General features: G+C 38.8%; 1 long non-coding RNA gene across 2 annotated transcripts; it reads right to left on the reverse strand.

The window, feature by feature from the left end:
* Positions 1-227: 227 nt before the first annotated feature.
* LOC110016908 lies at positions 228-10,110 on the reverse strand. Of its 2 annotated transcripts, XR_002292216.2 has the most exons (4): positions 9,793-10,110; positions 5,205-5,441; positions 3,583-4,070; positions 228-3,503 (listed from the first exon to the last, which is right to left on the reverse strand). It is a non-coding gene; the product is annotated as an uncharacterized LOC110016908 (long non-coding RNA). The 2 variants fall into 2 exon arrangements; XR_002292215.2 differs by having other exon boundaries at positions 228-4,070.
* Between the last annotated feature and the right edge of the window lie 1,016 nt (positions 10,111-11,126).

Consider the following 11,126-nt stretch of genomic DNA (forward strand, 5'->3'; position numbering starts at 1 on the left):
TCATGCTGATAAGGCCGCGACCTGCTGCCAAAGAGCAAGGTGTGGCACTTTCCTTCACCAATCAGTGTCACTGTAGCATCCCTCACAGCAAGTTTTTTGCCCTTACTCAAACTAATGATGTCAACATTAATCATATGGGAAAAAAAAGAGAAAAAAAAACGGCGTGGCAGGGTTGTTTACTGTCTGACTCTGACTCTGAAATTCATCACAAAATGTTGTTTTTCCTAGTTTTACCTTCAGAAACACAAAAAGATTCTGCGAAAACACTTTCAATTCAGATCTTGTCTTTGCTAATTTAATGGTTTAATTTAACAAAGTTTGCCAGAAAGAAAATCAAACCAGTGAGGACACCGGTGTGGTTTCTTTTCACGTATTAGAAAAAAGATAAATAGAACTCACAACTAGCCATATCACTCTTTTCTGCAGCACAGAAATGCAGCACAAAACCAAAGTGATGGCTCACTGTTAACTTTTTCAATAGATTACCAAAAAACAACGCGCAACACTTTAAACCCTGTCGGCACAGATGGTGATCAATGGTCTGCTATTCCGTCTCTTGGCTCAGTGTCCAAACTACCAATTTGCCTAGCAAACTGCAACTCATTAATTCCCATGCGCATTTTCTTTTTCTGATATTCCAGCCTCTTTCCTTCCTCCTCTGTCGTCAGCTCACCCCACCTTCAGACCTCTCGGGCATCACACGACCCGACGGCGCAGCTTCCTGACACAACAAGACCAGCACAGTGAAAAGTCCCACAAATGCTCATTCATGCTTTTTAACAGTAAAGCAGGGTTTCTGTTACTACTCGCAACACACCCCGTCCTGCTTTGGGATGAAAAGTTGCTTGTCACCTAAGGTCGAGGTGCTCTGCTGACTGACATTTTCCTCATAAGTTTATTATTTGATGCGATGTTTTACTAGATTTCGATCAATTGGTGAAAATGTTGTCAAAAGAAGGAAAGGAAAGGAAGCCTGGATGTCCAAACCTAAAGGGTGAGAGAGTAGAAAGCCTCCTTTTGGAATTAAAATGTGGCCAGGCATTTCAGTCAAATGCTCAGCATCTGTGCTCCTAGTAATGAACAGGGATGTATGGAGGGAATGGCTTACCTTGCAGCACAAAGGATGCCCTGTATTTTTACAGCACACACTCTCTTCCTCTCCTGCTCACACACACTAACGCTCATAGGAACCTCAACTGAAACACAAGAAGCAAAAGCTTTTCTCTCCATCAGAAGGCACTTCTCAGAGCTCCAGCTTACAAATATTTGTTTGCTGAAAGCCTGCTGCTTTTCGGAGCTGCAGGGCAGCAGAAGTGAAGGGCTTAACCCTCATGTCTTTCCCCTCAGGCTGATAAAGTGCTTTGATAAGCTGCGAGGTGCTGGTTAAAAGTGGCTGGCCCCCAGCCCCCAGGAATACAACATGAAAAAGTGGCTTGTCTGGAGCAAAGCAGAACAGAGGAGATGATGAGGCCCAGAAAAAAAGCGACGGCAAACTAAAGGAGGAAAAAAACGCAGAATTGATGATGAAGTGGTCTGAGTGCAGTGTGTGTGTCAGAGTTTGGGAGTTTGAGGACTAATTTTGACCACCAGCTGTGGGCAGTATGGGGGTGGCACAGTGTGTAGAAATGGGGGAGCCCTGCCATGTGTTTATGTTAACTAATGAGCTAATTGCCCAACCCCTAATCTACCTCAACTTGTCTCATTTCACAGGAATGCTGCAGCAGTCAAACACTTGCAGATTATGGGTCATTTCCTGACAGTTAAAGGTAAACTACTGCTGCAACAATTTCTCCACATCAGGCATTAAACCGCAAAGGCTTCTCTATACACAAATGGAACATCATGTGACTTTTATTTATTTACTTTTTTGTGAGCAGCACAGTCAAAAAAAGCTGTAAACATGGCAATTTGCCTTCCAATTTTATGTTAAATTAAAATAAAATAAAAAAGTAATACTGACATATTAGTTATGGGACATAGAATTATTTATACACCTGACTCATGCAAAAAATCTTGGCTTGTATTATCACCATGGTGGATATTTATATGGATGACAAAATGTTATAAATAAATGTACTATGAATCATTTTATTAATGAATCTTCTTAGTTGCTTACTAAGACACTTACAGACACTAATATCTTAATAAGAGATAATATTATTTACAAAGAAACACATTTTTATTTACGTATTTTTTAAACATCCATTTTCCAAACCTGCTTAACCCCTTTCAGGATCACAGGCTGCTGGAGCCTACCCCTACTGTTGATACAGACATGGTAATGCATAAATAAATATATAGATCTATATATATATATATTTAAATGATTAGTATATTTATTTATCACGTTATGATATATATAATTATTTATCACATATAACTACCCACCACAGTGGTTATATAAGCCAAGATTTTGCGCATGAGTCTGGTGTATAAATATTTCTGCAGATTGTATTGGACCGCTTCTTAAAAAATCTTACAATGCAACTTAAAAAACTTCATGCGCCACTAATTTTGACAAATACAGAGTTTATCTGAGGGACAAGTGGTTTCTTATTTGTTTTTTAGATTAGCTATGTACAAAATAGAAAAAAACAAACATAACCAACAACTGCCGCCCTGCACTAGAACTTACTAACGTAAATGAAAGTCATTAATACCAATTTAAAATTCCCCGGAGGGGCATACTTTTCAACCATAAAAATCTAAGATGAAAGCAGAGAATTTTAGGGAAAAAAGGCTAAAGTTGAAATTGGGGATGAAGTCAATGTAATGTTTAAGTCACACAGCATGGGAGGTCTCCATCCCCTCAGCGAGAGGTGTGAGTTGAACTCTCCCTTCCACCTCCCCTCCCCTCCCTGTTCATCATCCTCCTCCCCTGGGGTGTGAGCAAGCCCCTCTGCTCCCCCTCAACAAGCTCCCATCCATCACTCCTAAAGTTTCACTTTAATAGGTGGTCCTCTTCCTCTCCTCCCACACCCTTATGGGAAAATCTGGCCAAAAGACAGAGAAATATCAAACTGTGAAAAGTGGGCTTGTTTAGGTGGAATTGGTTACTGATCACTTTGTAAAATCATTGATCTTTTTAGAAAAATTGCTGTTTTTCTCATATTAAAACACATGAAACAAAATTAGGCTAAAAACACTGAACCTCCCACTTTTGTAAACTACTGAATGCTTTAAACAAAAAAAGATGTGAATATTGATAAAGACCCTTCACAAACATTTCACCCCCTTTTTTTGTTTCTGTGTTTTCTGTGGTCACTTTCAGTGTTGCAAGCAGGAAATTGTCTGTTGAGCCTAACTGCTAAAGGCTTCTTCTGATTAAAAAAAAAACTGTACAAGTGGCTCCTACAATTTATTTTCATTCCAACTTTACATTTACATATACATTTAGTTAAATCAGCTTGAACTTGTTTTAAACTCAGAAAAAAAGGGGGGGCAGTCTCCTTTTTGCTCTCTTTAATGTTGTTTGGTTCTTTCTTGAGGTTAAAAAGTCATTCCTGTGGAGTTTGTAATGCAAAATAAAATTACATTTTATTCTCAGGATATTTTCTCAGTTTAAGCTTTACAGCAGCTTACCAAGCCGTGTCCAGAGCCGCGCAGTAGCCTCTTCACTCAAACAGAAGTCAGGTTGGTTGATATTTAAACGGCTTCTGTTTGTTTTTCTTCTTGTCCCGTGTGTGCATGTGAGCCCAGTAAAAAGGATTGTGTCCTTTTGAAGAGGATAGCATCAGGAAAGTAAAGGGGAAGGAAACTTTGCTTTGGTGTTTTATATATCAACGGAATGACTTCCCTCAAATAAAGACGTGTTCCATTCTGCTGCTCCGTCTGGAACAAGCTGCCGGCTTCCTGTCCTGAAACTCTCGGTGCGCTCGAACAATGCTCTGAGCCGGAATGGAAGAGATGTCACGTCTTGAAAAACCCGGCGTGCTGCTTTTGTGTTGACCGCAGGTTCAGGGTGAATCATATGTTTACAGTATTTGTGACATTTCAATGAACCTGCACGACTGTGGCACTTAGATTAATATAAATGGTGGAACAATGGACAGCAGCTTTTGAAGTATCATCTGGAACAAAAGGCCAAGATGAAAGTTTTCAGTAGGACGCAGGGAAGTCTCTTTAATCTCACTGAAGTACTTGGCTGCACAATTTATTAACAAATGTCATATTCATTTGTATTTATCTAAATGTATTAACTTATGCCGACTGCCATGTCTGCAGAGTGGACAAAGGCTTCTCTTAGCCTCGTCCGCCGGGAGGCTGCCATGCAGAGTTTCTCACTCACACAGCCCCCTCATCAAATTACAGCCCTGCTCCCTCCTGTCATGTTGGCAAACAAAGGTCTTAAAACGCACTCCTAGTGTAATTGCCTCTAATCTCAGACATAATGTGCTCTTTCATGTCAGCTGGTCACAGAGAAAAGGGAGCTGTTGTTCTTTTGCTCTCTCCCACTTTCACTTTTGCAGGAGCTGTTGGGACACAAATTGTAAAACTTTACTTTACTTTGAAAAATGACGGCTTGATTAGCAACTTCTACGATTATATTCAAAGAAGGAATTGAACATTGTTTTTTGGTCTTGTAGCATTTTTTTTTCATTATGGAGGGCATACAGAGAAAAAAGATAATACTACAACAGAGTTTTTTGCATGTGTCTTGATTGAAATCACTATAAATCTGGAGCAGACGAAAAAATGCTGTTTGAAAAAGCTTCTTGTTATGAATAAACTACATTGTGCCGAACACAAGCTCATTGCTCCACTCCATTCTGATGCATTCACTTACAGACAAATAGATCCACGTACGTCTTTGTTTACCTCATCCAAGCTGGAATCTAGCTCAAAATCGTACGGCTGAATAGCTCTGACGTTTCTCATCATTTTTGATGCACAGCTAATGTTAGGTTGGTCTTGTAAGGGACTGTAAGCTAGCAAGAGAGCGAGTAAACAAAGGGATGATGGGAAATTAATGTAGGCTCACAACACGGAGGCAAATTTCTAATGAACTACTGCAACTCTGCAGAAATTATGTCTAAGAAAATAATAATTGAAAGAGCACAGGGAACACTTTTAAAATAGATCAAAATATGATTGGACAAGGACCTTACAGCTAAAAAACGGTCATTTTAGTAAATAGAGTAAAATGTAATGAAAACCTAGAGAAATGTCAATAGAAGTGTGGCGGTTCCTGTTGAGCTCCCCACCTTTGGCCTGGATTCTCTCTGTGGTAAGCATCAGGCAGTTTGCAGCTGGAAGTGTTTCTGCGGTTTGGCCAGGTGTCTCTCTGCACTGTCCGGGACAAGGCCCTCAGCGGGACTCTGGCTGAAGTCTGGGAGTAGGTTGGAGGCACAGAACAATCTGGCTGCCCCTCTGTGTTCTAAAATGTCCCGCAGACCCACCTGACTGGCGGTCAGCTGTAATTGATACAATACTCTTGAGTGCTGGAGGAGGAAAAAGAGAGAAAATTAAGATGTGTGCGAGCATGCCGGGAGGAGACAAGAGAGCAATAGAGCGGTGGAGAAAATGTGAGAGGAAGAAAATAAGTAAAAGGGTGGAAATTTTGGTTAAAATCTTTTGCTGAGGAGAAATATTGGGCAAAAATATGGAGCACATACTTTAATATCGTTTCCAGGGGCTTTGGCAAGCAAACCTATTTATATCGAGAGCAAAAAACCCACAGTGCCTGAAATCTGTGCTGCTCTCAGTGGACCATAAGAGCAGGGTAAGAGGAGATGCAGTGTTTCTAAAACCATTCAGCTGGGCTTTTTTAAGGGATCCAGCTGTGCGCCCTGGAGGTCCCGAGCTTTAACTGGGGCACAATCAGCACGGCGAGGCTGGACCCAAGCCTCCAAACCTGGTTAGCCATGACCTGATGTTCCAAGAGCCTCTGTCAATTGATGGGCCCCAGGAGAGTCGTCACAAGGGCCAACGAACAATCACCCATTCATCCCTGCAGCCACAGCACGAGTTCAAACTCTCTGCAGTCTCACTAACTTTGCAAGCAAGCTTTATCGTTAAGGTAAATTTAAATATTCCACTGAAATGTTTTTTTTTTTTCCATAAAATATTCTTAAAGAAAGTTTGAGTTGTGAAAGCCTGCACTTTTCTTTTTCTTTATTAAAGTCTGACCTCATCATTTGACACTGCTGTTGTGTAACTCTTGTTATCTGGACAAAAACTAGACCGGTCCTTATGTGGACATAATGCATGTGTGCACGGTGTCCATCTGCCCAAAGCCATTTACCATGACTGCACCAGCAGAGTTTTCTACAACCTCAGTGCCTCTTGCTCCCTAAAATGAGGGCCTTGGAGGTCAGCACAGCATCAGTTACATTTTTGAGCAACTTACACCACTTGGTTATTTATAGAGCTAAAGCAAATATACAATCGAGGCAGAGCGGTGGCTTGGGTAGGCGGCAGGTTAAGCCCGGGAACATCTGTCCTTTCAAAGGCATCTCCTCGTTGGTATGCTCAGAATTCACTCCAGGGGTGTTCAATGGTAGTCAGAGAGCTGGCATGCTAGTCAAAACAAAGCTGAAGAGGGGGGAGTCAATAACCTTATCCAAGCCCAGTCTTCCATGTCCCGAAGTACAATACATGTTGGCAGCAAAGTCACCTGACTCCAAAAAGTACTGGGTCAGTTTCATTGAGGAGACGACCTTCTGCTTTGAGGGAAGAAAATACAAAGTTCCAGAAAGTAAAAGCAGTGGTAAAAGTCTAAGGATAGCCCTGCAGCAAATTTATGATCAGTGTGTGAGTGAACTATGAAAATAAATGAGATTTAAACTGGAATATACATTTTCCTTCTGTTTACAGAATCATTTTTTATTTAAACGTTGAGATGACACTCAGCTGGGCCCAGAGATGCAGGAAATCTAAACTATTTTTTCCCCTATTTTGCTTTTTTATTGCAAAAAATGAGCAAACCTGAGAAGTCTTAAATGTTTTCTGTGTGTGTCATTTAAAGTCAAACTTTAGCTCTTCACAGCATGTCCGTACTGTTCTGCTAATTGTCCATGTCTTTAACTTCCTTTCACAAGCTAAACCTACTAAAGAAAAGTGCAGTCAATGTATTGATTTACTTTCATTTGTGAAATATGACTTTACGAAAAAAAGAAAAAAGATTCTTTAAGTCTTGATAACTGTTAATGCTTTTAAATTTGCATGTGTGACATACATTTGATTTTTTTCCACTTCTGCCTCATGTATACCTACATTAATACTGTGTCTGTATTTCTATTAATTCATAAAACAACCTGAAAGATGTATTCTGATCAAGGGTCTTTCTCATTTTAATTAGAGAGCTGGTGATTTAGCTTAAAAACAGCTAAAAACAATTGCGGCTGAAGTTTTCTTTTTTTTTCTTCTGCGTTCCTGGTGTGTTTTGCTTTCTTAGCCACGCGTTGCTGAAAAAGCAAGAGAACTTTGAGGATGAATAGCAGACTAAATAAACTCACTGAAAGCAGCAGTATCACATACTTGAACTTGTTAAGGAATGATCCAAAGAAGAATGTTTTTAAAAAGGTAGCCACTTGCTTTTATATGTTTTATGTTTTTTCTAATGAGTAAACTAATGAGAACATTAACAAAGTTCTTAGTCTGAGTGTATTTCAGTAGCAAACTGACTAAATTCTGTCAAAAAATTTGCTAAAGGTGATGTAAAAAAAGGTTTTGTATAGAAAAATCCATAATATGCCTGTTATTCACTGATTTGTTTTTATATTGTATTAAAGCAACAGGCTGCAAATTTATTTTGATATAATTGTATAAATGTGTGTAAGATATAAATACATTTTATTTAAAAACCCACAACTCATTTTATTTATTATCCTGTTAGATTTACACAAATACTTTGCTTTAAAGTAAAAATATGTGGATTTTAAACTGGTATTTGAAGACAGATTACATTTAAACTAGGAATTAGCTAAAATTATAAACCTAGAATAAATAAATTATAACATACCCAAATGCTTCTGGCTTCTGTAAATTTAAATTTTTGCTTCCACTTGTAGTAAAACAAAATCAGCTTTTGCTGTAATTTGAGCAAACTAACTGAATAAAATCAAAACATAAGGTTTAATTTTTTTATTTTTACCATCTCCCTGCATGGAAAAAATATTTTGACACACAAAGTTTATTAAAAAATATTAACAAAGGAAACATACACACATTTCATGGAATCTTTCTTTTCCAAAAAGCTTAATAAAGTCATAAACCAAGACTGACTCTGAAAATATGTCTCCAAATCACAGAAAAATCTGAGCGCCATAGATCACCGCATCATGAAAGGAAAAGAGCTAAGAGATCTGTAAGATGAGAAATGGTCCTATAATTTCTTTTTAAGACTAGAGGAAGCTGTAAGCTCCAACCCGATCATTTAGTTGGCATAAAATAAACACCAATCCCTGAAGTGTCAGATCTGGCCTCCTATAGTCCCACTGTAAATAACGACGCTCATGGCCATGAGCACAGAGATTCAAGGTCAGAGTAAGGGCAGTCTTTTTACCCGAAGCTCTTCTATTCTGAGGGTTAATTATTAAGGAGCAACAGATTCTTTAGTTTATGTCCCTACTTATTAAATTTAAACAACCATCTCAAAGCATGGGATAGTAAAAATTAAATAATGCACAATTTAAAGCGTGATGTCAGATTAAGAAACTGCATTTTACGACTTGTCGAGTAACTCCACATTGAGTAGGGTATGAATGTTTCCTGCCACTCTCATTAATCATAACGCAAAAAATGGTTGACCTCTGAATGATAACTGTTGTTTCTGATGGAAAACAGCAGCTTTAATTGTTGGGGGGAGTAGATGTGCCGCACACAGAGACGTCTGCAGGATTTCCATTGAAGTGAAATATGATATCTGACACATGTCATGGAATTTCTATTCTTCATCCGCCTCGGATCGCCTTTGATGCTGCGCCAAAACTGACAATGTAATAAGCCCCAAAGCATCCAGGCACTGTTGATGAATCTCAGTCAGTGATTTTACAAGCAAGAGCAAATATTGTTTAACACCCAATTTGATCAGATTCCTCATGAATGTTTGTTTTGCAACAATATTCATGCTTTCTTACTAATGTTATCCTATTATATTTAAAATTATACATTTACTTTTTCCCCTCTGTGTTCTTTTTAAGCAGAAACTGGTCTTATTAATCCCTTTTTTTTTTCCCCAATACACAATTATCCCCTAATAAATATAAACAGAGGCTTCCTGAGTTTCGTTTCCCTCAAACTGTAGCTCAGATATTAAAGATCCACTTTGTAACCTGGAGGTCAACATCAATATTGTAAGTGTAGGATAAGTTCAACTGAATGCTGTTATTGTAAAGCATATTAAAGTCTACTCATTAAATGAGGTTCTTTTTGTCTACTTTTTCTGCCTCACCATAAATTAGTGATCTCCAATTGAAAGTGCTTCAGAAACGTGCAGGAAAAAAAAAACATCTTCTGCCGCTTGACCCCTCGCTCATGGCATTGACCGTGCAACACACCAAATATTTAGAGCAATAGCTGGTTACTGTGCTATTACTGTCACTACAGGCTGTCAGGCTCTGCCCTGCAGCTAATTAAAATGGTTGTGTGCCGGTTGTCTGTATGCCTTCATCCTGAGAGCAGACTGGAACAGTCTGGCGTAAGGGGCATGACAGGTATGCCATGCGCCTTTAAATCACAGACATAATTTAAATGATTTATCTTTTATAAGAAGTTCTACCCTGCCTAAATGATTTCATAGAAAAGTTAATATCTTAAAGTTTTATTACAAAGAAAATAAAAACTACTTACAATAATATGCAGAGCTGCACTCTTGTGATGCATTACTTTGTTGTCAAGGGTCATGTCTGCCTAGTTCAAGTGATGTTTCACCGTCTGGACATCCTGAAAAAAGACACTAAAAGATGGAACTGACACGGAATAACAGACATGTACATTGTGCAGCGGTGGAGCTGGGGTGTTGTGGCTCTCTGCTGCCACCTGTCTGCACACCAGGAGGGGCTGCTGGGATGTGCAGAATCTGCTGAGTAATACCGAGTTTCCAAGTGCTGATTTTGCTGTTCGGTCTCTGAATTTATGTTTATGTTTTAAGCAACTGTCACTTGAAAAAAAAAGCAGTATTTCACATAAACGGCTGCTGTTTATTTCATATTTTTACACTTTCAAGCATTTAAACAATTAACTCGATGATTGATTCTGACTCATTTGCTCCCACTCACTAAAAACAAGCCTGGATTATAATAATTAATCTTTAAGGGGACTACAGTCTAAATGACATGGCTTGCAAGACTCGGATAACAGAGAGGCAGCAAATGTACGGCAATGAAACGTCTCTCTCCAACCAGAACTGTTGAAAACTACATGTGCTGAGTGAGAGTTTGCCCTGCATGACTTGATAGCCCAACAGGAAACAAATGCAAGTCAAATATAAATAGTAATCAGGCCCTAAGTAAAACCATTCAGCAGCTCAATTTCAAAATACACAACAATCAATTAGAGAATAGATTTCCTTTCAAATGCACTGTCCAAATCAACGTGTCGCAGGAAACAAGTTAAAAGGAAAATACAGTTTGTTATTCGTCAAGCTGATGGCGATTTGCAGTATCAACTTCAGATTTTTATTCGTTTTAATTGTGTTTATGTTGTAGTGATTTGAATCGAGTGATTGATCATCTAGCCATTATAATGTAGGACAATTTCAATGAAGTATTTATTTACTCAACTGTCAGCTGAGCTAACTTTCTGAAGCTCTGCAGCTTCATCTGCACAATCATAATCAATTGCTGATCGTCTTTGATTTATTACAGTTGTTTTGAGCTCAAAACATTGTCTGATTTTCTAACAGGAATTTTGTTTTTGTTTTGTTTTTTTAACTGTGCATATACGCTTCAGTTAAACTCACACAGCTTCCCAGGCTGCAAGAAGAGCTGCCTCACCTGCATCCAGCTTCAAACCAAAAACAGATTGCAACATTCCCCTAGAGGAAAATCGCGCATTAAAAAAAAGTCCCCATCACACGAAAGAGCAATTGGCACATTTTCAAGTAGAAGCTAACAGTTTCTCTTTTGCGCAATTCATATACACCATGCCAGACACAGTAGTAGCTAAGAATGTTGTCTGAGCAT

This window comes from Oryzias latipes, chromosome 17, assembly GCF_002234675.1.
Source record: "Oryzias latipes chromosome 17, ASM223467v1".
Taxonomy (NCBI): domain Eukaryota; kingdom Metazoa; phylum Chordata; class Actinopteri; order Beloniformes; family Adrianichthyidae; genus Oryzias; species Oryzias latipes.